Genomic DNA, 26997 nt, shown 5'->3' on the forward strand with positions numbered 1-26997 from the left:
AAGTGCCCATTTTACCAGCATGAGCCATCCACCCCTCTGGGTTATCTGATAACCAGAAGGAGCATGCAGGTTGGCAAGGAGAGCCTATTATTACTGTGTTTTGTAACAAGCATTATTAGGACAGAGAAGGATGACCTAAAATGTGGGATAGGATTTATCCAATGCCTAGGAGCCATTTTTTTTTATCCTTACCCCTTTTTATTTTTTATTTTTATTTTTTTTTATTTTTATTTATTTTTTTTAATTTATTTTTTTATTGGTGTTCAATTTACTAACATACAGAATAACCCCCAGTGCCCGTCACCCATTCACTCCCACCCCCCGCCCTCCTCCCCTTCTACCACCCCTAGTTCATTTCCCAGAGTTAGCAGTCTTTACGTTCTGTCTCCCTTTCTGATATTTCCCACACATTTCTTCCCCCTTCCCTTATTTTCCCTTTCACTATTATTTATATTCCCCAAATGAATGAGAACATATAATGTTTGTCCTTCTCCGACTGACTTACTTCACCTTACCCCTTTTTAGATGCTCAGGCCAAGTCCTGTTAGGCTATCATGGTAAAGGATCTTTTGCATAAAGGCAGTAGCTTGCAGGGACACTGGCTAAGTGTGTTCAGAGACTACCTCAAAGTTGGTTTCAGGGGCTACAACAAGCAATGGAATTATCCTAGGCATAGTTTCTGAACCATTCTGTAGTCACTGACTTTTTAAATGCCTACCTCACTATAAACTCCTTTTTGGGAAAAGAGACTGCACATAATCACTCACTTTAGTGTTTGCCAACTTGAATATCTGCAGGAGACAGGCATGTAAGTGAATGAGTGAAGCTAGTTGACACTGGGGAGATCCTGCAACTATGCTGAGCTGGAGCACTCAGGGCCCTTTTATTTATTTTATTTATTTATTTATTTATTTATTTATTTATTTATTTATTTATTTATTTATTTTTAAGATTTTATTTATTCATGAGAGACAGAGAGAGAGAGAGAGGGAGAGGCAGAGACACAGGCAGAGGGAGAAGCAGGCTCCATGCAGAGAGCCTGACGTGGGACTCGATCCTGGGTCTCCAGGATCACGCCCTGGGCTGAAGGCGGTGCTGAACCCCTGAGCCACCTGGGCCGCCCACAGGGGCCTTTTAAATGGGTCAGTCATTACTGAATCATTTCAGTCATTACATTCATTACTAAATGAATTACAGAATCCATTGACTGTGGCTAGTGTTTTCTCATATTCCAAAATTTTTAAAGAGAACTAGAAATCTCAGTTTTCACATGAAATCTTATTCTAAAATGTTAGTTGGACATTATATTAACAACAACAACAACAACAACAACAACAACAAAAGGTAGTGGGTGCCTGGGTGACTGACTCAGTTCATGAAACATCTGCCTTGGGCTCAGGTCGTGATCTCAGGGTCCTGAGATCGAGCCCTGTATCAGGCTATGTGCTGGGCATGGAGCCTGGTTAAGATTTTTCTCTCCCCTTGTCCCTCTGCCCTCACCTCAAAAATAAAAGAAAAATAAATAAAAAATAAAGATGATTAAAAAAAATACTTCTGGGAGCCAGTATTGTGCAAATCAAACTGAACATATGTGTGGCTGGTTCCAGCCTCTTTGTTGCAATCATCACCTTATGCAAATGTTTAGTACTTCATGCACAGCACTGTGTTTCCTTAAGCTGATTGGTTAAGAAATTGGCACTGGAGTGATGGCAGCGTCCTTTAGGTAATCCCTGGAAATGCAATGATAGGTGGGAAGCTTCCTTTCCAGTAGGGATGCCAGCCATATACTAGGAGGGGACCGTCCATCCCAGCCAGGTCCTTGCTTTTGGGGAATTGGAACGGAAGACATAAAGTGAGTTAAGTCATAATAATAGAAGAAGCAGAGCCTGAGATTCCTGGAGAAACCTTAATGGCAGAGCATCCAAATTGGATGCCTGCTGAGAGACTGATCACATGACTTCTGCTGTGTGCAGTGACTTGCTGGAGCTAATGTTTTCTGAATGAATGCCAAGCTTTTGTTAAAGCCCCATTTTATCTTTACCATAAAGCCTACTGGCAAGGTAAACCTAAGTTTGTCTAGGAATCCTGTTATTTCAGAGGTGCTGGTCAAGGCAGGAATCTAGTCTGATATGTGCATTTGTTTGTTGTGGACCTCACCTTCTTCTTCACACTGGTGGACACGGCCACCATATGCCTCTGTACCTCCTACTGACTGGATAATGGGGGGATACTTAGGCCAAGTTGAGCCAAACCTTTTCTATATCTTGTGAGTTTGAAATTACGTTTCAAACCCCTCCCTGGATGATCTCATCAGCAGTGGCAAGGGTGACAGGTGTCTGTATTTTATTACCAAATTGTTTTACCTACAATGACTGATGCTTGGGAGGTGATATGTGTTCAGAACTTGAGGCTCTTCTGTGGGATGGCTGTTTCCAGTAATGATCAATAATGCAGTTTGCTAGACTTATCAGAGGTGGCTTCTGCTTCCATTTCTAGCCTCATCATTCACCAATCTCCCTCATACTCTCTCTACATCAGGCATTTTAGATTTCTTTCACAGATGACTGTGATCGGTGTTGCCTCAGGGCCTTTGCATGTGCTATTCTTGCTTCCTGGTGAGTAATTAGCTTTTATACCACCTTTCAGCTCTCAGATCAAATGTCACTTCTTCAGAGAGATCTATTCTTAGGCTTTAAATTAGATCAGAGACCTGCTATTCTCCCTCCCCTGTCATTTTACACTCTTGTGGCCCTACACACTTTAATTGTTCCTTCGTAACAATTAGCTCACTATGGCCCTCCATTATGGCTTTTCTTCCTGAAGTTTTTTCTTGCCACAAAAGTAGTTAAAAGCACTGCTCTAGGATGGCATTTTTTGAGTTCATATCCTGGTTCTACTATTTAGTAAGTATGTGAATTTGAGCATGTCTCAGTTTGATCACCTATGAAATGAGGATCATAATAGTAACCAGGATATTTCCTCTAGTTTCACTTGGGGTAACCACTGAGTTTGAGTGGTCTTCCCAACTTCTTATGTGCCTTCAATTTATACTTGCGGGAAACTTTTTTTTTTTTTTTTTTGCAATAGCAAATTAAATTTAATTTTAAAAAACCTTGATTAAATAAAAAAAATTTTCTGACAGTATTTCTTTCTGCTATTTAGGCAACAGAAAGGAGGAGCTGAGCTTATTGTTTCAAGAAAATGATGGTACATCAGAAGGAGAAACAGAATCTTTCCTTGATTTTTGTATTTTGAAACTGTCCTTATTCCAAGGGTATCTGGGCATGTGTGGAACAGACTATCCCAGATCTTTGGGGGAGAATATGAATAAGGAAAGAGGTATGAACAGCTCTATTGAGTTCCTGTGGCCTGTGTGGCACAGGTACACAGAACAACCCCAAGTGCTTAGGAAGTTAGCCAGGAGAAAGACTATGGTGGAGAATGGGGCTGACATACCCCATAGGCGAATGAATCAGTGCTTGGAGACCAAGGGAGATGCCTGTGTGGTTAACAACCTGAACCTAGTACCCTCACCCCAACAATGTCTGTGTACTCCATAAACTTCCCCCAAATTACAGGTAACCCCTTCCAAAGGAGAGGGACCCACCAAAACCTTAATATTAAACCTCCAGTAAAGAGGGAACCAGCAATAGAAATAAAGTTCCGAAATTAAAACAAACATTTCTCACACATATGAACTTGGAGATTATGTATTTTCTAAAGAAAATATATAACGAGGTTGTTGTGGCACCATTTGATAAGGAACATGTCCTTTTTGCTGTCGTTCACAAGAGCCACTTCAGAGGTAACCAGGCCATATAGCCGCTTGAGCTCAAGCACCCCTCCATGGATGATCTCGTCAACAATGGCAAGGGTGACAGGTGTCTGTACCTTATTAACAGTAATGACAACTCTGGCAAGGAAAGCCACTTGGGACCACTTTCCTGGAAGACTGACTGGGTTTGTGGCAGGCACTTAAGGATTTATGAACTCCTTAGAGATAGGGTAGCCTTGGCCATGAGGCTTTGGGGAGAGAGGCAGTACATTTAAGTAGATTAAGTTTCATAATATAGAGTCCCATCAGATGCTCTGATTAATTTCATATGGGATTTACTTAGCATTTTTTTTCTAGGAGAGCATTGTTAGAGATTTGGCATTGCATGTGAAGGTTGGGGGGGGAATTTGAAGCACGGCTGGGTGCCCATCAGGTGTAGGTTTCAAAACATGGGGTTGGGTGCAGAGTGTAGAAATTTTAATTTAATCTTTGCTGCATTAATGGATTGAGGATGGTGAGATTTCTGGTCTTCTAGGTGAGGCCAGATGGCAGCTGAATCTTTTAGGTCACATTTTAAGAGGAACACATAAAATAGAAAGCAATCAAGAAAGTAAAACTGTATTATCTGAGAGGTGGGCTGAGGGATCTGGGAATATTTACCCAAAAGAAAGAAGGCTTCAGGTGACAGGACTCCCAGCTTTAAATATTCAAAAGCCTGTCACTGGGAAGAGGGATTACACTTACTCAGGAAGGCCCCAGGCCAGAGCTAGGATCAGCAGCTAGGAATTAACAGAAAGACAACTTTTAATTCACTACAGAGCAGACAACTCAAATAGAGATGTCTGAGGTTCAGTGGGCTGAGTTTATGATCAAACAAGGAATTCAAGCCTAGATTGGCAGAAACATTATAGAGAAGAGGAGGTGCAGTATAGTAGTTAAGACTCAGAGGTGGAACTGGGTTCCAGTCCTGGCCACATACCCAACATAGAGCATGTAGAAAATTGCTTCATTTTTCTGCTTTTCTTTAATAATCTTTAAATGATGGTAATAATATCTACTGCCCAACTGTTGGCAAGGATCAACTTAAATAGTTAGCTTTAGTCTCTAGTTATCTAGAGAGCAGATTGGTGTATGTGAACGTTGTATGGCATTTCCCTCCTAACCTAAAGATCTGATTCCCATGGCTTTGGTAGAGACAGCTTGAAAGAATGAGTTATGCTTTTGCATTCCTTAGGTACTCCCCAGTATTTTGAAAGGAGCATAAAAGCGTTTGAGAGTGCTCCAGTTTCTCATGAAATTGTTTGTTTCAGTGTGGTTTTCACCAGGCAAAAATTCAGTTTATGGGGCACCTGGGTGACTTAGTTAAGTGTCTGCCTTCAGGTCAGGTCATGGTCCCAGGTTCCTGGGACTGAGCTCCCTGATCAGCCGGGAGTCTGCTTCTTCCTCTCCCGCTCCCCCTGCTGTGTTCTCTATCTGTCAAATAATACATAAATAAATAAATAAATACATACATACATACATACATACATACATACATAAATACATAAATAAATAAAATCTTTTTAAAAATCCAGTTTATAACAGGTGGAAGATATTTGGCACCCATTCGAGTGCCACCCAAGGCTGCAAAATGCTCCTCACTTTGCTTGTGCAGAATGAGGTATGAGGAAATTTTGCCAAGGAGTTGAAAAAGACAGAGAAGGATGAGCAATCAAAATCTGTTCCCTTGGTTAATAGCATGATTTGATTGTGTTTACATATCAGACTTGTGTTTGGGGACCTCTGAGCCTCTGTGCACATTTATCAAATTGCAAACAGCACCACTTATGCACGGCTTGTGATAAAGCACTACCACACTGCTGAATAGCTCTCCCAGTAGAAGATGATTATTTCCCAAAATAAAAGCTGGTTACCTGATGCCAAAGCAATTCATCAATTCAATGACAAAAAAAAAAAAAAAAAAAAAATCAGACAAACCACTCTTTTGGTGTAGTGTAAGGTGAACAATTGGTTGATTGACTGGGATTTGGCTGCAAACATAGCCAAAGTAAACCTAAAACAGCGTGAGGCATACATGGGAAATTTTCATTATAATGTAATTGTTTCTGCTAAACTTTCTTTATGGTTTCCAATTTGCTCCCAAGTTAACTCTGGGGGTCGAAGTTAAGTGGTCACATCATCATTAAGGGTAATGTGTTTGTTTGCTAATGGGAATTGGTTTCTAATTTCCAGTTTGATGGCACTTTGGAGTCTTAATGATAACTTATATGGGGGGAGGTTTGGTTTGCAAAGGAAGAAACTCTATCCTGATACCAGTACACTGCCAAGGAAACATCTCAAAACCTAAAAGGAACTGCTGTTTGAGTTTTGTTTTTCTATCCACAAATAAAGTAGAGTAGAATAGCCCTGGGCTTTGAAGTCAGAGAACTCGCTCATTTGCTCATTTATTCAGCATATTTTCATTGAACTCCTTTTAGATCAGGCTCTGGGAATCCAACAACAGACTGACAAAGCTACTTGTTCCCATAGACATTACAATTTAATAAGACAGTGAAGGTGGAGGGGCCAGACAAACATACAAACATTCTTCAAATCCTGGCTTTTGTATTTTCTGCTTTTGTGAATTAGGGTAAGTTATTAATTTAACTTAATAGTAATACATGGCCCGGGGTTCAGCAAATGATCATTTTCTTGCCTTCCCTACTTCCTACCCTACAGGGTCCAAGAAAAGGAATAGTACGTCTCCGTTTTGGTTGATGCCTTTATTGGAGCCACAAAAATGAAGATCTTGTGATCCTTATGAACTATAGGTAGATTCAGGATGAATTAGCTTATTGTCTAATGCTCCTCTGAGGGTCTGCCTTTTAAATCCCAGAGCTAATCAATCTCTTTTCTTCTCTCCATTTTGCCTTGCCAAAGGGAATACTTCCAGATGAACCACTTTCAACCCATAAATGTTATTTTACAAAGCCTACAGCAAATAGCTTGGCTGACTGCAGATTTATTCTAACTTTTACTGAGTCACCACCAATTAAGGTCTTTTTAAAAAGCTGTGAAGGGCAGTGGTCCTTATAATCACTTCCCAGAAGGTAGAGGTTGTTTTGGAGGTGCTGTTGGGATGGCTGTGTGGTTGCCTTGTTAGAGAACAGAATGTAGAAGAAATGGTGAATTCATTGATAGGAAAACAGATACCATTCTTTTTTGTTGTTTACTTCTTCTTAGGTGTTTTCGTTTAATTCCAGTGTAGCTAACATATGGTATTATATTAGTTTCAGGTGTACAATATAGTGATTCAACAATTCTATCCATTACTCAGTGTGATCATGATAAGTGTACTTTTTCTGAGAGAGAGCTTGGAGTGGAGAAGCAGGGGGAGAAGGAGAGAGAGAGAATCTTAAGCAGACTCCTTGCCTAGCGCAGAACCTGACTGGGGCTTGATCTCATGACCCTGAGATCATGACCTGAGCCAAAATCAAGAGTCAGATGTTAACCACCCAGGTGCCCCATGATAAATGTACTTTTTAATCCCCATCATTCTTAATTAATAATTACATCTTATGTGTAAACATAATTTATAATGGATAAAAATATAGCCTATAATGCTGTTTCTCAAATAAAATGTAGAGTTCCAAACAATTGAATTGAAACAAATAATTGTACCTCATATAACTGATTAGAAAGTTGCAGAAATGAGCATGATATGATATGAATTAAATATTCCCTTCCCACTCTCCCTCTACCCTTCCCTTGTTCGAGGTACTTATAATTTATATTTCATCCTTAGTATAGATTTCATGTGAGGTACCAAAATCTTTTCTCCTTGAAAACTGAATAACTCTATATTATGTGGTAGAAAAAAAATATTTTAAAATATTAACGAGACTCCCACTATCCCCAGAAGATGCGTGTATTGCTTTGGTACCTATCAATCTAGCTCTTTAGTTGTGCTAATTGGGAAAAAAAATGCCAAAAGGAAGTCTGGAAAAGCCTGAAAAATATAAGAAGAATTTTCACTGAAAAAGGCAGAGAGTTATTGGCAGGAGGGGACAAAAAGAAATCCAGAAAGGATGAGGGAACTAGAAGACAGACAGCCTCTTGAGAGAGATCTTGAGAGCTTGGAGGTGAGTTGGAAAAGGTTTTGTGGGTAGCTGCCACAGATGAGATACAGAGAGAGAGTGATGAAGGAAAGAAAGGCTTTTTGGAAGTTTGGCTCTGCATTATAAATGTATATACTCTTGACCTTCTAGAATAATATAGTAAAGATGTAAATTACATTCCAATTATTGTGGCTGTTGGGTAGATATTTTTTCTTTTTCTTTTTCTTTTTCTTCCTGCATGCAGTAGTAGGGAGAATTGGGGCCTCAGTATGGCTTTATAGTTTAACTTTGAATAAACCATTTAAGCCATTCTGGCATCTTTGTGCCTGAGATCTCCCTGTTTCTCTAGGCATCTTTAAGATTTTTCTTAGTGTTGGGAAGAAATAGTTGAAAATCCAAGGGCTTTGAAGTTGGATGATTCTGGGTTTAAATCCTAATTTCTCACTTGCTAGCTGTGTCTCCTCAGGCAAGTTCTATCACCCGTATAAGCTACAGTTTCCTCATCTAATCATATGTGGTTAAGACAGCCTACCCTATGGAACTATTATGATCATTGAAATGACGGGGCATCTAGCAAAGATCTTGAACGGATTGGTCTTCATTAGTCTGAGTCCCTTTAGGAAACAGATGATCCATTCAAATTAAGAAAGTTTGAGGAACATGTAATAGAAATATATTTTTTTTAAATGTATATGAGAGGTGTTAAGAAAACCACAAAAGATAGTGTAAAACTCTGGGGCTACCACCTTCAGGCCTGAAGGTCTGAGTAGGAGCAGTGTTTCCTGGGACCTGGAGAAGATTGTGTACAGAGAGAGCTATCAGAGAGGTACTGAGACCTATGGAGAGATGTTGCCTTCCTATAGCAACCTGGGTAGTGGTGGCAGTGGTGGTGGCCCTGGAGGGGTGGGGGGATGGAAGATGAATCTTGAAGCTTCCCTCCATTCCTTCTTTTCTCCCTCTGCTTTCTCCAGGGCCCTCTATTGGTCAAGCAACTTGAAGCCATTTGGTAAAGGAGTCCACCAAGGTCACAGGAGGTAAACTGTGGAGCAGAGTGGAGAAGGATGGGGAGTGGATCTGGGGTTTATTGAACATATCCATCATGCTCAATATTATTTTCCTTCTCTTTTTTTCCTTCCCAAGAGCATGGACAAGAGGGTATCTTTCCCATGGAAGAACAAGCATAGTGTAGAGGTATTACTAGTCTCTGAAAAACTATCTCATACAGTCAATAACAGTGCATTCTATAGATTGTGACACCTCACAGACAGAGCTCTGGAGTTGGAAATGAACACATATCAATCTTTGTTTAAAGGACAGCAGGAGGGGCACAGCTAGTTTAGTGGCTGACTCTCCATGAGAGTGAGTGATGCAGAGAACTTTCTATGTTGGTCAGAAATAAACAGGAGCTCTTGTTTCAACAGTGGCTTTTCAAGTTTGCCTCTTGGCATGAAGCGGACTCTGGCAGAGGGAGTCGTATAAATAAAGCACATGCCCAAGCATGTAGGCAAGTCACTAGTTGTTGAATACATTTTCACCCTCTAGCCCATCACCCACAGCTAGATGATAAAGATGATGGCAGGGCATCTTTTCAGAGAATGTAAGACAGACCACTTGGATTTTTTCAAAATTTGTAAATGAGCTCAAGACCAGCTCTGGAAAGGAATGCTTTGTCATCACTGGTGGTGCAGATCTTTGATTCACTCCACTTGTAAAGCTTCTGCCCTTTGGATAAATAACTTCTAAAAAAAAAAACTGTTTTATATATATAACAGTTTTTCCTTTGTCTTCCATGTGGTCTGAATGGTGACCCTCCCAAAAGAAAATATCCATACCCTTATCCCCAGAACCTGTGAACATTACCTTATTTGGAAAAAGGGCCTTTGCAGGTGTGATTAAGTTAAGGAATTTGAGATGAGGAGATCATCCTGAATTCTCTGAGTGGGCCCTAAGTCCATTGCCAAATGTTCTTATAAGAGACTGACAGAGGACAGACACAATGAGAGATATACATGAAGATGAGGGCAGAGATTGGTGTGATGTGACCACAATCCAAGGAAGCTAGCAACGATTGGAAGCTGAAAGAGACATGGAACAGATTTTCCCTTGAGCCTTTGTAGGGAATATGACCCTGGTTGTAGACTTCTGCTCTCCAGAACTGTGAGAGAATAAATTTCCATTGTTGCAATGCAGTAAGTCTGTGGTGCTTGTTATGGTAGCCCTGGAAATTCATACTTCTGTGAAACCACCTATGCTGACACCTTGACTACTAAGCAGATTGAGTGTTAGCTGCCTGAAGACTTACAGAAATAGTGCCAAGAGCAAACATCTTAGAATGTGTGTTTCTGAAGTTTATGAGAAGTCATTTCAAATCCTGGGCAATTGTGCTATCTATTTTATACCTTAAGCACTTGCAATGAAACATTATAAGTTTAAAAAGAGGCAGATATAAGAGCACTGGAGGGAGGAATCATGTGTCCTATAGTCTAGTATGTTTTACTCTTTACTGGCTATTTGATCATGGAAAAATCATTCCAGCATGCCACTTTTTTTAAATCTCTAAAATATTTGTCCCACGTACTTTACAGGATTGGCAAGAAGATTAGATTATAGAAAGTGCTTTGAAATAGTAAAGTGCTACCTATTAAGCTGGAAAGTGTTACATATTTCATTATTCATAATATGAAACAATATATAGATTTGTTGAATTAAATTAGATCCGACTCCCCCAAAATTTGCATTAATTTGGAAAAGGGAAACATATGAGTCAGGGAGTCAGGGTTTCTGTGGTATTTTTAGAAAGGTTTTTATTTATTTATTCATGAGAGACAGAGAGAGAGGTAGAGATATAGGCAGAGGGAGAAGCAGGATCCCTGTGGGGAGACTGATGTGGGACTCAATCCCAGGACCCCACGATCAGGGCCTGAGCCAAAGGTAGACACTCAACCACTGAACCACCCAGGTGCCCACGGAGTCAGGCTTTTAATTCTGGTTGTGCCATAAAGTAACCTTGGACAAAGTATCGAAACTTCTAGGGACATAAATTTCATAATTTTTATTTTATTTAAAAAAATTTTTATTGGAGTTCAATTTGCCAACATCTAGCATAACACCCAGTGCTCATCCCATCAAGTTCCCCCCTCAGTGCCTGTCACCCACTGACCCCACCCCCCACCCACCTCCCTTTCCACCACCCCTTGTTCGTTTCCCAGAGTTAGGAGTCTCTCATGTTCTGTCTCCCTCTCTGATATTTCCCACTCATTTTCTCTCCTTTCCCCTTTATTCCCTTTCACTATTTTTTTATATTCCCCAAATGAATGAGACCATATAGTGTTTGTCCTTCTCTGATTGACTTACTTCACTCAGCATAATACCCTCCAGTTCATCCACATTGAAGCAAATGGTGAGTATTTGTCGTTTCTAATGGCTGAGGAATATTCCATTGTTTACATAGACTACATCTTCTTTATCCATTCATCTTTCGATGGACACCAAAGCTCCTTCCACAGTTTGGCTATTGTGGACATTGCTGCTAGAAACATAGGGGTGCAGGTGTCCCAGCGTTTCACTGCATCTGTATCTTTGGGGTAAATCCCCAGCAGTGCAATTGCTGGGTCGTAGGGCAGGTCTATTTTTAACTCTTTGAGGAACCTCCACACAGTTTTCCAGAGTGGCTGCACCAGTTCACATTCCCACCAACAGTGCAAGAGGGTTCCCCTTTCTCCACCTCCTCTCCAACATTTGTGGTTTCCTGCCTTGTTAATTTTCCCCATTCTCACTGGTGTGAGGTGGTATCTCATTGTGGTTTTGATTTGTATTTTCCTGATGGCAAGTGATATGGAGCATTTTCTCATGTGCTTGTTGGCCATGTGTATGTCTTCCTCTGGGTTTTCTGTTCATGTCTTTGGCCCATTTCATGATTGGATTGTTTGTTTCTTTGCTGTTGAGTTTAATACGTTCTTTATAGATCTTGGATACTAGGCCTTTATCTGATAGGTCATTTTTAAATGAAAGAGTTAGATTAGATTATCTCTACTGTTGCTCACTTAATAGCTCTGATTTTATAGAATTTTAAGAAAATTATCGTTATCAGAATGGTTCTTGATGAACTTGTTCCTTCTCACAGATTAAATGTTCTCTGAAATCTATCAAACCTGAACTCATCCACTGAGCTTCACATTTATACAACCAAGTATCTGGGTGTCATGCAGTCTATTGGTTGAGATTTCTCTTAATGTACAAGAAAGACAAAATAAAATTTACTTACACTAAAAAAAATAAATAAAAATGAAAAATTAGAAGAATAGAAGAAAAAGTAAAAGAGAATTTATTGGTTCCCTTAACTGATGTCTTTAAGTAGAGGTAGTTTTAGTGACAACTAGATTTATGCTCAAATGTCATCTAGATTTGCTTTCCTTTCAGCTCTCAGTTCTGCTTTGTACAGAGTTGGCTCCAGTATGTGGTGTCACAACTTCCCATGGTGCAATAGTGCAGTTGCAACATCTTTTAATTGCATGTATCAAGGGAAAGTAAAAAGCCTTTTTCCAGGATGCCAAGAGTCCCATTGCACCTCATTGGCTCTGACTGGCTGAAATGTTCATTTCTGAGTCAAAGACCATGATAGGAAGGAATTCAACGTGCTGACTGGGTTAGGTCTGGGTCATGTGATTCATTACTAAGCCAAGGACATAGCCCCCGCATACTGGAGCCAGTTGATTACAACACTTCAGTCATTTTCTGAGCTGGTTGTTAAACTGTTGGTGGCATTAAATTGAAAGAGGTGAGAGTATTCACACCACAACTTAGGGCTTTATATGTTTATTTATTTTGGAGAGCTGGTTTATCAGCACACCACTGGGTATAGCCCTGTTTAAGCAGAGTAGTGAGTGTAGGATCATCCTCAAAAAAGGAGGTCGTTCTCAAAATAAGGCAAGAATAAATGCTGCAGTGCCAAAACAAAACAAAACACAAAACAAAACATCAACTACCCACTAAACTTTGAAGTTCAAACTCAAAATTCCCCTCCAGTGTTGAACTTACTCTTGTTCCTCAATCTGCTTTATCTCATGGATTTTCTGTCTTGATTGGCAGCCATCACTCTACTCAGACATTGAAGTCTAATATAGGACATTTAAGTTTTGAATTCTTTTCTTTTTCTCATAACACAATCTGTTTCCTTACTATTTTTCAAATCCATTTTTCCCTCTCTTGTTACAGCCCAGTACCCTGACTTAGACTTGTTTGATCCCTCTCTGGTTTATTTCAGGATTCTCCCTATCTGTCTACCTGCCTTCAGTCTTGTCTTTCTCAAATCCATGCTGCATATCACCACTAGGGTGATCGATGTAAACTACGTCTGGTCAGCTTATCATTTCTTCCAAAATCACTTTCTCTTGCATAATGAATAAGGTTTATGGTAGTTCTAAAATAGGTTCACAAACTCTTCAATATATCTTTCCTTAAGAGGTGGAGCTTAATTCCCTCCCTGAGTATGGGCTTAATTAATAGAGTATAACAGAAGAGATGGTGTGAGACTTCCATGACCATTTCCTCCTTGCTCTCTCTCTTGGATCATCCACTCTAGGGGAGGCTGGTTGCCATTTTGTGAGGATACCCAAGCAGCACTATGGAGGGGTCCACACAGCAAACAACTGAAGCCTCCTGCTAACAACCATCTTGGAAGCAGATTCTCCAACTCCAATGAAGAATTTAAATGACTGCAGTCCAGGCTGGTGTCTTTACTGCAAACCCATGAGAGATGCTAAAGCAGAACAACCTAACTCATTCCCAAAAATGTGAAAAAGCAGTTGACTCTTATTTTAACCTGCTAAATTCTGAGTGCGGTGACAGATAATTTGGTGTTAGCTTAACACTTTTTTCCCTCTCCCATCATTGAATTTGCCACCTTAAAAAAAAAAAATATATGGAGCCTTCATTAGAGCCTGAGCTTCTTCATTAGAGCCTGAGCTTCCAGAGGGTCGGTACTATAACTCCACAGTATACTGATATATCCCTATGTGGTAGATTGTATTTCACAAAGGTGGCTGCCACAGTGTCTTCTATTTCAAGTTCTCTTCTAGAAACCTTGCCACTTACCCAGATTCTAGATATCCTCCCTTTGAACCTGGGGGGAGCTTTGTTATTATCTCAAATGATAGAGTAGAGCTGAAGGGATGCTATGTTACTTCCAAAGATAAATCATAAAAACGCCTTGTACTTCTGCTGCTCTTTCTTCAGACCTTGCTCTTTGGAGTCCAGCCACTATGCTGTGAGGGAAACTAAGCAGTCTGTAGAAATGCCCACTTGGAGAGGAAGGAGGGACCCCAGCTCACAGCTGGAGCTGAGCTCCTAGACAACAGTCAATGCTAATTAGCCATGTGAGTGAACCGTCTTGGAAATAGATCTTCCAGCCCTTATTTGAGTCTCCCAAGCCAATGTCACATGGACCAGAGATGAGCTGTCCCTACTGAGCCATGCTCAAATTGCAGATTTATGAAGAATATAAATGATTGTGATTGCCGTAAGCCACTGTTTTGGGTAATCTGTTATATGGCAATATATAACTAGAATTTCTAGTACAGTATTTTTGATGCCATACACATTTCACAGGTATTTGTAAATTGGCTAGTGTTCTTAATTTCCCTGTAGACCTTCTTTCTGGGCACATTAATCCAGTTCTTTAAACAAATCTTGGACTCATCTGTCTTAAGACTTGGATTAAAGCTATTCCTTCTGCCGTGGATTGCCTCCCTACCTTCCTTATACCTGCTAGAGTCTTATGCTTCTGAAAAAATTGCAGTGAATCTTCCTTGCTTCCTCTCCTCCCCTCTGTCCTTTTTAATAAATATGCTGTGAACTTCTATAAGCCCAGGATATCATATAGAACAATATAGGCAAAATCCCCAATCTCTCTGGAGCTTTATATTCCAATAGGTATCCAGTCAATACATAAATGCGTTATTTTAAAATTACAGAGTTGATTAGTACCTTAAAGGAATTAACCAGTGTGCAGTAATAGAGAATAACAGTGGGGGTAGGAGGAGCCCTGAAAGGGTCCTATTTTAGATGGAGTGTTTAGGGAAATCTCTCTGAGGAGGTGATATTTGAGATCTGGAGAGTAAAAATATACCAGTCAGGAGGGAAAGACAATGGCATTTTGGGCAGAGAAAACAGCAAATACAAAGTCTTCAGTTGGAATAGAAATATTTTCTGTCAGATGAAATAAAGGAGGCATTTATAGTTGCAGAATAATGAGTAGGAAGAAATGCCTCAGGAAAGTGGGGAAAATGAGCAGGCACCAGGTCATGCATACCTAGAACCATGGTAAGGAATTTCGATTTAATTCTAAATACAATTGATAATTATTGAAGGACTTTAAGGTAGGGGAGTGCCATGGTTTGGCTGGCATTTTAAGGTTACTGTTGCTGTTGTGCATGGAACAGAGGATAGGTTGGCAGGAAGAGGTGCAGGTGTAGAGAAACCACATACAAGATGATGGTGCCTTGAATTAGGGTGGTAGTAGTAGATGTATATAAAAAATGCAGGTACTGGAATAAAATTTGTGATTATAACTCACAGGACTTGCTGTTGACTTACATATGGGGGCCAAAGGGAGAAAAGAATTTCTGGTTTCAGTAAATGTGCTTTATTGTAATGAGGATTCATGGAAAGTTTAGCAGGAGACTGTGTGCTCCAATTTCTTCCTGCAAGAAACCTCTCTAAATACCTCCTGATTGAATTAATCTCTTCATGCTCTGTGTTTTCATGGCCTGATGGTTTTGACTCTTACAAGGAAATGACATAAGGTATGGGTGAAAAGCATAACGACTTTGGGGCTTGAATTGATATGAATTGATCTGGGGCTCATCTCTACTTTATATGAAATGTATGACTTGGATAAGTCCATTCAACAATGTGGCCTCAATTTTTTCAGAGTAGGTAATGTCAGTATTACAGGTTTGTTGGGTTAATTAAATGAAATATTGGAAGATAGACTTTAGGAAAGGTAAGGAAAAAAATCTGGCTTCAGATTCAGGGGAGGGATACTTAATCATTAACTATATATCATATTAATGGAGCACATTCCATGTGCCAGACACATTCCAGGTGTTTTACTCTTTCTAATACCCTTGTGACTTAGTTACTTTTGTTACCCTCCTCTACAAGTGGATAAATACAAGCATGAAGAGCTCAAAAATATACCCGAGGTCATAATGCAACATTTAACTTTTATAGATTTGTTTTTCTATGCTTATGTTTCTTCCTATGGCTCTCATACAGTAGGGATTGTGTGTGTCTTGCTCACAAACATCTTCCCATCCCCATCACTCTGAAGAAAGTAAATTCATATATGCCGAGTGAGTGAACCTTCAGGCATTGACTCAGATGTCAAAGTTTGTGTCTTGACAAGAGGGAGATGGGAGTTATGAAGTGCTGGCTTTATTTGAGTGGGACCACACACCTGAGCTCAGAGTGTCCTAAGCCAGGCAAACTTGGGAAGCTGGTCAGCTTCACAGTGAGATCAGACCCACATGGTTAACCACTGCTACTCAGCCCATAGTGCAATAATATTGTGGCTAATTTGCTTGAGCTGTTTGGTTTCAGAAGCTTAGCAATGGCACAATAAAACCTTTATTAACAGGACTACACGGGGCACAGCATATTCCAACTACTGAGGCGGAAAAGAAAGCTCCTTTGTTTAAACTCTTGGAAAATATCTATAAAATGCAGTGGCTGTCTGTTCTGCCTTGGTAAGGACTCTGCAGTTGAATATGATTTGTGTCTTGAAATTGAAAAGCTGATGATCCTCATATCTTACAGTGTTTTTGGTCTTTATCCGAAACATGATTATTTTAGGGAGGAGAATGTGGGAGGACATTGGGCTAAAAGTATTCTGAGACAAGGCCCTGCCTTGAGAGACTCGTTTTATTTGTTTTATTTTATTTTTTAAAAAGATTTGATTTATTTATTCATGAGAGACACACAGAGAGAGGCAGAGGCATAGGCAGAGGGAGAAGCAGGCTCCCTGCGGGGAGCCTGATGCGGGACTGGATCCCAGGACCCTTGGATCATGATCTGAGCCAATGGCAGATACTCAACCACTGAGCCACCCAGTTGTCCAAAGTAACTCATTTTAAAATGACATAATGGTGTGGACTAATTATCCCTCAGAATTGACTTTTGCTCTTACAAAAAATAGAGTGATGGAAGAAGGGAAACTAGTGAAAGATTCTGGCCAAAGTCCTAAGGTTTCCTTCAAATCTCAGCTTAATTTCTTCTCTTAAAAGACCATAATTTTTGCTTAGAACTGTGCTTGCTCTGTTTGGTTTTAGTATGTGTAACTTTTCACTGGTCTGGAAGAAGTGGGGAGCCACTGATGAGGGAAGGGTCAAGAATAGATTGTTCTGTATCCTTCCAAGAGTCTTCAGTGGATTAACCCTGGAAGCAAAGTACACTGTGATAGAAGGGGACATGATGTGATTTTTAGCAGGCACTGAGAAGGTCCTTTTGCCAAAAATAGACCCACCTGCTTGTGGATGTCTGGCATTCCTTGGACTGGGGACAGTGCCAGAAAGGCCAGCTGTTCCCTCAGATACTCTTCCCACAAGCTGGCTGAGACCTGAAATTCCAGCCTTGAACTTAAGGCTTAATTTTCCTCTACAATCTACCCTGCTCCCTCCCTCAACTCTAAAATAAAGGTGTTAGCAGATACTTACTGCCACATGAACCATTCCTACTTGTGCAAAGAAGAGAAATTATGGCAGTAGGAGAATCCTGTCTCTCCCCCACCCTTACCTAACTCTGTAACTTTGGTCAAGTCCTTAACTGCTTATGCAGCCATTTCTCTTCTATGAAATAAGAGTAAGCCAAACTGGCTGGACTCTTGGGAGGGCTAAATAAGATGAATGTAGAGCACTAATTCGCAAAAGGTTAGAAACAACCCTAATGTCTGTCAAAGAGAGACCAGTTAAATAACCTTCGGAGCATTCACAATATGTCATAGTAGGCAGCCGTGGAAAGTAGTAGGGAAGATTTCTATGTACTGACACGGGACAGCCACAAGACATTGTTAAGTAACAAAAACAAAATGTAGCAGAGCGCTTCGAGTATGTTACAGTTAAGAAAGGAAGAGAAGTAATATATTCATATTTATTTAGAATTTCAAAAGCAGAATAAACACAAAGTTAATAAAAAATGGGGTGGTGGGAACAGAGAAATAGGAGACATGATGAGGATTGCTTCTTTACAAACTTTTTTTTTTTCTGACTTTGGAATTATGTAAATATTTTACGTAAAAAAACAAAGTTAAATCAAAGAAGAAAACACACCAAAATATTGAGAATCCTAAAAATTAAAAAAAGAAATAAAACAATTCTAAATAAATTTTTTAAAAACCCTAACTTTATAGCAATTCATGGTATAATATCAAGAATTATTGCAAATGGCTTTAAAACACATATTTTGATTGTATATCCCTAGGGATATATCCTAACGACAAAAAAAGTGTAAAGACATCTTAGATTGAATTCTTTTGGCTGGTTGTTAGTGGTAATATTTACATTATTATTTTGAATAGTATTATAAAGAGTACAATAAACTGACCAACTCATTAAGTTAATATCTTTAGGAGATAAAATTTTCAGAGTGAGAAAAGGATATACTTAGAATAAAATATTGTAAAAATTACAATAAACATTCTGTAATCTTTGATTTGAATTAGAAATATCAGTTTGAATTATGATTTCTTTCTTTCTAAAAACTACACATTTCTTAGTTCTGCCCACTGAAAAAGCTTAGAAGCATGACTAACTCACTTTTAATTATCATTCCACACAAAGCTATAATATCTGAGTAACATTTCCTTTGTGAGGGAACCAGGGCTCCTGGGAGAAATGGCCAATTCTAGTTCTGGGGCAAGAAATGTTTGAGTTGAGCTTGACACATATGGTTATGTCCCAAAGCAAGATTATATGAGCCAACTTGAAGGACCTCCCACTGGCCAAATTTGGGAAGAATATAAAAGCAAATAATGACTACAACATATTGAAATACATGAACTATGTGAAATCTACAAGTTCATTTGAAGGTTGGGTAATACCAGCTCAGTATTTTGAAAATAAGTGAAAGGAAAGAATTAAGCATTTATCCTGCCTTTTTGTTTTGTTGTTGTCTATTTGTTTCAGGTAATCAAACAATTATTGAGGGAAAATTCTTTAGTGAGGAATTCTAGCTAATAAATGGGGGAGGAATGATAGAACTAAAAAAAATCTCCATTCTGGGCTCCTGGGTGGTGTGGTTGGTTAAGTATGGGACTCTTGGTTTTAGCTCAGGTCATGATCTCAGGGTGGTGGGATTAAACCCCATGTTGGGCATGGAGACTGCTTGAGATTCTCTCTCCCTCTCCTTCTGCTCCTTCCTCATCCACTGGTGTGCACATGCATGTGCTCTCTCTCTCAAAAAAAAAAAAAAAACAAACAAAACAAAAAACAACAAACAAACAAACAAAAAAACAAAACCAACTCCATTCTGGGTAATAATCATTTTGCAATATATAAATGTATCGAATTAACATGTTGTATCCTTTAAACTTACACAATCTTGTATGTCAATATATCTCAGTAAAGCTGGGAAAGAACCATCCTTTCTGCTAACTCAAATGAAATAGAGTCTTGGTAACCGTCATCAGTGCCAAACCATTAAGTGAAAACTAATCAGAAAATTTACAATGGAAGTAGCCCTGTGATGCTCAAACCAAAACAAACAGCAGGTAGGTTCACTATGAGGAGGGACAAGGTAGTAGGACCAAGATGCATTTCTCCACTGTAAACACAGACAGTAGCTGCCCAATTGCCATGGGTGGAAGGGAGGGGGGCTGTTGCAGACTTGTGGTCTGGGTTTGGCTTTGAGTAGGACCCACATTTCTCCAACTCCCACTCCTTTGATCCCTTCTATCAGCTAAAAAGTTTGGGGAACCACCCGTGGGAGTGCAGAATTCAGAGTTCTCAGCCTGTGGTCCTGAATGTCTTCTTACTTTGCCTTGTCTGCCACCCTGGAGGAGGAGTCTTGGCCTTGGGGCCTGTAGTCCTTTACTCCTTCCTATTTGTGGACCCCTGCACATGGTATTTAATGTCTCTGAATGTCAGTTCCTCTTCTACGGAATAAGGATGATAACATGCTCCTTGGGAATACTAGGTGAGATGCTGTGTAGTTCAAGTGCTTAACACATCCAATGCCTGGAGAGCTTTCCCCAAGGCTGGAAACAACCTGTGGATCTCTGATTTCCTTCAAAGACAATAGGACCTGGGGTTGCACAGTTGGGTTACGTAATTGGATTGCCCTGTTGCTTCCACAGAGGCTTTATTTGCATGCTCCTTTTTTTCTCAGAAGGACTATTGTGATCAGCCAGTTAGAGCAGGATGTTGGCTAAGAGAACTCAGCTCAGCCCAGCTCAGCAGAAGTGAAGGAGCAGTTACCAATTATACTCTTTCAGATAAATCTTTTTTTCCCCTTTTACTGGCTATTTCTCTTCTCCCAGGGGACCTTAACTTATTTAGTTCAAGTTTTCCTTTAAAAATGCCTCCCTCCTCCTGTTGTGACATTATCCTTGGCTTGGTGGAAGGGCAGCAAGGGTGGAGTCCTGTTCGTGAAGCGATTTCTATCAAAGTTTTACTCAGGTGAAATGTTTTCACCAAATGATTGATGATGTGTCAAAAGTCATTCCTTGCCTCATCTTAGATCTGCAGTGATTATTGCAAGACCATATTTGCTACAGTATTTTTTTTTTAATACCTCCAATATCATTTGAGCGTCACTGGCCTGTGCTATAGCAGTGGAACACTTCTACAGCATTCTGTTCATCAGGGGATATTGTTCTATTGTTCTTTGGAATCCTCACAGACCCCATACACAAAGGTGTTCTTTTCCAAGTGGGCTGTCAGATGGGGAACAATGGAAGAAAATGAAAAATTTAAGCCTATTGAAAGACTATTTCAGAATAATTATTCACCTTCTACCACACAAACCGCTTTACTTTCCAGAGTGCCTCTCTGCTCTGCCTTAAAAAAAAAAAAAAAAAAAAAAGACAAGAAAAGAAAAGAAAAGAAAAAAAAGAAAATCCCAGCCTGGACTATGCAGTTATTTGCCACTGCTGCCATCTAATGATGCCTTCTGGTAACACAGGACAAGAGAAGACGTGATTTTCTGTTCCCCGGAATGCTGGGAGACTAAACTTAACCTAAGAAAAGGAGATGACTGATTATGTGATGTGACTTCAAGGGTGATAGACAAGCTGGAAGCTCCCTCAAACACCATTTGTATCCACTGATTGGCGCATGAAAGATCAACATTGGGTTTTTATATCCTCTGCATTTTGAGCCCATTATCTTTGGGAAGGATAACCTACTATGTCCATGTGATTCTGGCATCTCTGCAAGGTGCTCCTATCAGCTGAAAAGAACAGGTTTCTTTAGTTGCAGACATTAAGGTAGGATCAATACATACCAATTCCTGATGAAGCAACCTTGACAGTCCTGTGTGTCACCAATACACTTTTTTTTTTTCTTTTACTTGTTTGCTACAAACAGTTAATTTTCTCCTATATCACTTCTGGTCATCTTTGGGAACTCTTGGTCAGGCAGTATTTGAACACTCTACTGACTAAAGTAACACAACATTCTAAGTTAGGGGGTGTTGAATATGAGGGGAGGGGCATTTATTGCTTGCTAATGGCCATAGATGCTGGACTGAATCTGTGACTGAACGGATTTGTTTAAATAGACTATATTTGGGACACTTGGGTGGCTCAGTGGTTAAGCATCTGCCTTTGGCTCAGGGCGTGATCCTGGGGTCCCAGGACCAAGTCCTGCATCAGGCTCCCTGCATGGAGCCTGCTTCTCTTCCCTCTGCCTCTCTCTCTCTTCCTCTCTCTCTCTCATGAATAAATAAATAAAATCTTTAAACAAACAAACAAACAGACTATATTTTACCTGAAAAGGCTTCCAGAGACAATTGGTTTTGTTGTTAAGAGACAATACTGCCACCTATTCAAATTGGTTGGCTTCCTGGAACTTTGATAAATAAACTTTAGGAGAAAGGGTCATTTGGAGACCATAGGTCATGTAAATGGCTATCAGAGAGTTAGGTCTCTGGTACTTTTCCTGGTATTGTCAGGACAATAGTTTCTCATCTCAGATCTTTTCTTTTTTTACCAAATTGTTGTTGACACACAATGTTCTATTAGTTTCAGGTATACAACATAGTGATTTGACAAGTCTATACTCTCATCACAGATCTCAGTTCTTGACATAATAGCCTTGGGTTACTAACAAAGGGGGAAAAAAAAAAAGAAAGAAAGCTGGAGTATAAGAAAAAGAAAAATAATTACTAAAAAAAGAGAATTAGAGAAATTTGTCTTGTGGAACCAGAACTAGGAGGAAAGTTACTCCCTGATGATTCTCACATATTCTGTTTATGGACTTGCTCTTCCAGCCCGTATTGTTTTTCCATTCTAAGTGACAATTTCTCCCTCTAGTTCCCTAAAGCTGTGCACATAAATAATTTGGGCTCACCTTTCTGGTTATCATCTCCCTTTTTTAAAAAAAATATTTTATTTATTTATTCATGAGAGACACAGAGAGAAAGGCAGAGACATAGGCAGAGGGAGAAGCAGGCTCCCTGCAGGAGCCCGATGTGGGACCCAATCCCAGACCCTGAGATCATGCCCAGAGTCAAAGGCAGACAGACACTTATCCTCTGAGCCACCCAGGCATCCCTCTGATTATCATCTCCTACACTATTATTCTTTTGTTTCTTCTCTGCCCCCTCCATACCACCATCAGAATTTTTCCAATAGAGCAACCAATCAAACACTCTCATTCTTGAAAATGATAGATGAGCACTTGATCATGATTGTTGTTATGGCTAGTAACAATAAAGCCACCAGGATTTCTCTCATGCAGTGACCTTTCTATTCTTGAAGATACTTGTTGGAACAACTTGATTTATAGGAGATTAAAAGTAAATAATGACCATTGAAAAGAAGCTATGTAGGGAGAAAAAAACTCCTAGATACAATTAAAGGGTGTGCATAGGATCTGAAGGTCATTCTTGGAGTCTGCCCTGAGCTCAAGTTCAAAGGGAAAAAGTCTTGCTCCCTTTACTAAAATTGTTCTTTAGAGTTATTACCATGATTATGACTGATACTCCTTTGAGATAATTGTGGTGGACGTGAATGAATACATGCACAAAGTCATTTTGTCAGGAAGAAAATCTTTCATCTTTCTGTTTTAGCTTTATTGAGATAGTCTTAACATGTGTTAACTTAAGGTACACATATGATGATTTGATGATGATTTGATACATGTATTTATTACAAAATGATTATCACAGTAAGGTTAGTTAACACCTCCATCCCTCACACAATTATATATTTTTTGGGGGCAGTGATGACATTCAAGATCTTCTCTCTTAATAACTTTCAAGTATATAATATAGTATTGATAACTATAGTCACCATACTGTGCATTAGATCCCCAGAACTTTGTAAGCTTATAGCTGGGAATTTGTACCCTGTGAGCAGTATCTCTTCATCCCCCTCACTCCCCCAGACTTTGGCAACCACCATTCTACCCTCTGTTTTTAGGAGTTCTGGCTACAGGCTAATTTCTTCATCTTCATATATCCAACTTCCAACACCACACATCATCATGATTGTCACTTAGTTATGGTTTGTAGAATAAATGAATGAACAAATAAACAATGTCTTAATAAAGTAAGAACATCAATGTCTTAATAAAGCAAGAACATCAATGTCTTAATAAAGCAAGAACATCTAGTTGAAATGGGGGAAATTCTCCAAAAATAACTGTTAGTAATAAAAACAAAATAACTTGGAAGGAAAAACTGAAATTTGTGAGGTAATTAGAAACAATTTGTTGTCTATTGCAAAAAATAGAAATTACTGTTTTTTAAAAAAAAGATTTTATCTATTTATTTGAGAGAGAGAGCATGAGAGGGTTAGAGGGAGAGAATCCCCAAGCAGACTCCCTACTGAGCCCAGAGCCTGACATGGAGCTTGATCTCACTACCCATGAGATCATGACCTGAGCTAAAACCAAGAGTCAGATGCCCAACCAACTGAGCCACCCAGGCACCTGAATACTAAGTTTTTATGTTTGAAAACAAAGTGGAACTACAAATTCTAGACAGTAATAAGGATGATGGACAGTGGATATTTCAGAGAAAAGTTAAGTGTTTGGGTTCTGGTCAATTTATGGATAAGGATAGAGGTACTGATTAAGCTACAAATTATAACTAAAATGTAAAGGTAAGTTTGTATATGTGTTAAAAGATTACAGATAATCACTAAGACAATTGCAATCCTCTAAATTATAAAGCAAAATTAAGCTAACTTGTTAAAAGATATTCTTGGTTTAGAAGAAAAATGTCCAGTGAGGTGCTCTTTAGAAAAGATATACTCAAATCACACTCAATTTAGTTTTTTTTTTTTTTTGAGGGTCAATTTAGTTTAAAAAAAGTTGTAAGGAAAGATGTGCCAGGAAAACTGAGAACAAAAATAAAAAAGATTTAGCATTATTAATATCAGAAATATATTTCAAACAATGACCTAGACAAAGAGAAATATTTTATAATGATAAAAGCTAACTTACCAAGATGATACAGTACTCAAGATACCTATGCATTTAACAATGTAGCATTGAAATAATGAAACCACAAATTCAATATAATATCAAGGACAAATTGATAAATCTAGAGTCATAGTGGGTAATTTTAACACATTTCTCTCAAAAGCTTACAGTTAAAGCAGACCAATAATTTAAAAGGTAGTAGAGTTGAGCAAAACCATTAGCATACTCAATCTAATACCTTTCAAGCACATGTGAAAAGTTCACAAAAATTGGTCACATAACAAGTTATAAAAGAGATTCTATAATTTCCAAGGAATTAGTATCTTCTAGATTACAGTCTTTGACCACAATTTAAAAAATTAGAACCTCTAATCAAAAGGCAGTCTCCAGCCTTATAATTTTTGGATATTAAGAGTATGTATTTCTGAATAATTTATTAAAAAATTGAAATTAAAGTGAAAATTACTAAAAGCATTAGAACATAATAATCATTAAGTCATTACAGACCAAATCCTATGGACATCAAGGTAAAGGAGAAATGAAAAGGAGACTGTAAGAGCAGTTACAATAGAGATTTTAAAAATCTGCAACTATAAACAATGTCATAAAAATGACTTTTAAAACTTAGACTAAAACATAATTCCTTGAAAGAGTATAAGTAATCGTATACTGCCAAAACTTAATGAAAAGTCTGAAACATCCAGTTAAGTAAAATTTACAGTCACAAATCTCAAAGTCATCAGCTCCTATAGTTACTGCATGTGGGTTCAACATAGTTTTAATTGCAGAGAACTCTTATAAGTAAATTTTACTCAACATCTTTTATAACGCTGTTGTAAATTTGGTGCAAACATAGGACAAGGGCAATTGAAAGCCGCAGGTTTAAGCCAACCTAACTCATAAATAGAGATACAAAATATCTACCTTAAATATTCATAATTAGATGTAATGGTATTTAAAAATGAAGCATGACAAAGCAGGATTTATTTTAGGAATTCAAGGATGGCTTAGCATATATGAATCTCCTGTTATAATTTAACAATTGGCAGATTAAACTACATGACAATCTGAAAAGATACAGAAAGATAATCACTTGACAAAATTTCACCTTCATTCATCATTAAAAAAAATTCCCAGGCAACTAGTTAAAAAAGGGAATTTCCTTTAACTAAAAAAAGGAACTCACCCAATTCCCACCTCTAGCTCAACCCATTCCCTGTCCTTACCTACCTTGTGCTGTGTATGCACTGAGACCTTGATGGGACCTGAAGGGACAAATCCTCCATCTTCTAGTTGCTGGACAATGGGGACATTATTAGCAGGACTCCCAAAGTCAAGGACATGGTGACATTAGAGCACTTACTCCCTCAGCTCTCTCTCACCAGCTCACACGGATTGATTGCATTCCTCTGCCCAAATCAAAGCTTCCTCTCCACGTAGCTTCCCTTCACAGTCTCAGGCCCCAGGTGGTAATCATTTCTGGCTTTTGCTCACCTTAGGATCCTGCATGATGCCTCTTAACCCCTGTCCACAACTTTGTAAGTAATACCTTTACTAAATTCTCCACCAAATTACCTAATTTGGTGTGCTTGGAACCTAACTAACGCAGATACTCTGTTTACATATTAACTTTATATTTTTCACAGATACATTTACGTAGAAGTGGGAAGAAATGAATGGGAAAAATATATACCAGGGCAGGGAGGAAGGAAAAGGGGTTGGACTTGCAGATGTGCAGAGATTTCAACAGTATCCATAATAATATATTCCCTAGGTTTAAAAAAAAATGTAGACATACTGACAATTATACATTTCTAGGTGGTGAGCAGTGGGTGTGGGTTGTATTATTCTGTGAACTCTGAACTTTTAAAAGTTCCATTCCCCAGTCCACCCGTACTTTTAAGTGAAGCGAGAGTACAATGTGTAGAATAGCAATGATTGGTCATTTAGGGATGCTAGAGATGCTGAATATAGATAACATTCTTCTGAATAGTACTTTTATTTTCAGAGCTCTTTGACATGCCTCATTTCATTAATTTGCCCATTAGCTAGGAATGAGGATTTCCTGGTAGGAGTGAGAAACTTTGAGAAGCTGCACATAAGCAGACTAACAGTAATTAGATTAAAGACTATTTATTACCATGATTAATTAGGAATAACCAATTCTGTGCTCCAAAAATAAATTATGAATTTTGGATACTTTCCTTGTGGTTTATTTTTAAGTAGCTACACAGCATTTTTTATTTGAAGAATATTTTAGCTATGATGTTGAAATTCTATAAATTGACTCAGACACATGATTTAATTTTCCTATTTAGAAGCAACCTGAATAATAAAACTTTATAAATTTTTTTGCCCTCCGTTTTAATAATTACAGAAAATACTTATTAAATAATCAGTATGTTACTAGGTACTATTCCAGGAGCTTTGGATGTTTTAAAAGTATAGATGGGAATATAATTGTGGTTACTCTAAGAAATTG

The 26997-nt window shown here is 38.8% G+C and overlaps 2 long non-coding RNA genes across 6 annotated transcripts in view; one reads left to right on the top strand and one right to left on the bottom strand.

Moving 5' to 3' along the window:
• LOC140603776 (uncharacterized) overlaps window positions 1-25853 on the bottom strand; it is a 52012-nt gene extending 26159 nt beyond the window's left edge. The window contains exon 1 of the long non-coding RNA XR_012006768.1: window positions 25746-25853. This is a non-coding gene — a long non-coding RNA (uncharacterized lncRNA). The remainder of the gene's footprint in view (window positions 1-25745) is intronic.
• LOC140603775 (uncharacterized) overlaps window positions 20765-26997 on the top strand; it is a 167309-nt gene continuing 161076 nt past the window's right edge. For all 5 annotated transcript variants that reach the window (XR_012006760.1, XR_012006763.1, XR_012006766.1 and 2 more), the window contains exon 1: window positions 20765-21352. This is a non-coding gene — a long non-coding RNA (uncharacterized lncRNA). The remainder of the gene's footprint in view (window positions 21353-26997) is intronic.

The sequence above is a fragment of the Canis lupus genome, chromosome 14 (genome assembly GCF_048164855.1).
Source record: "Canis lupus baileyi chromosome 14, mCanLup2.hap1, whole genome shotgun sequence".
Taxonomy (NCBI): domain Eukaryota; kingdom Metazoa; phylum Chordata; class Mammalia; order Carnivora; family Canidae; genus Canis; species Canis lupus.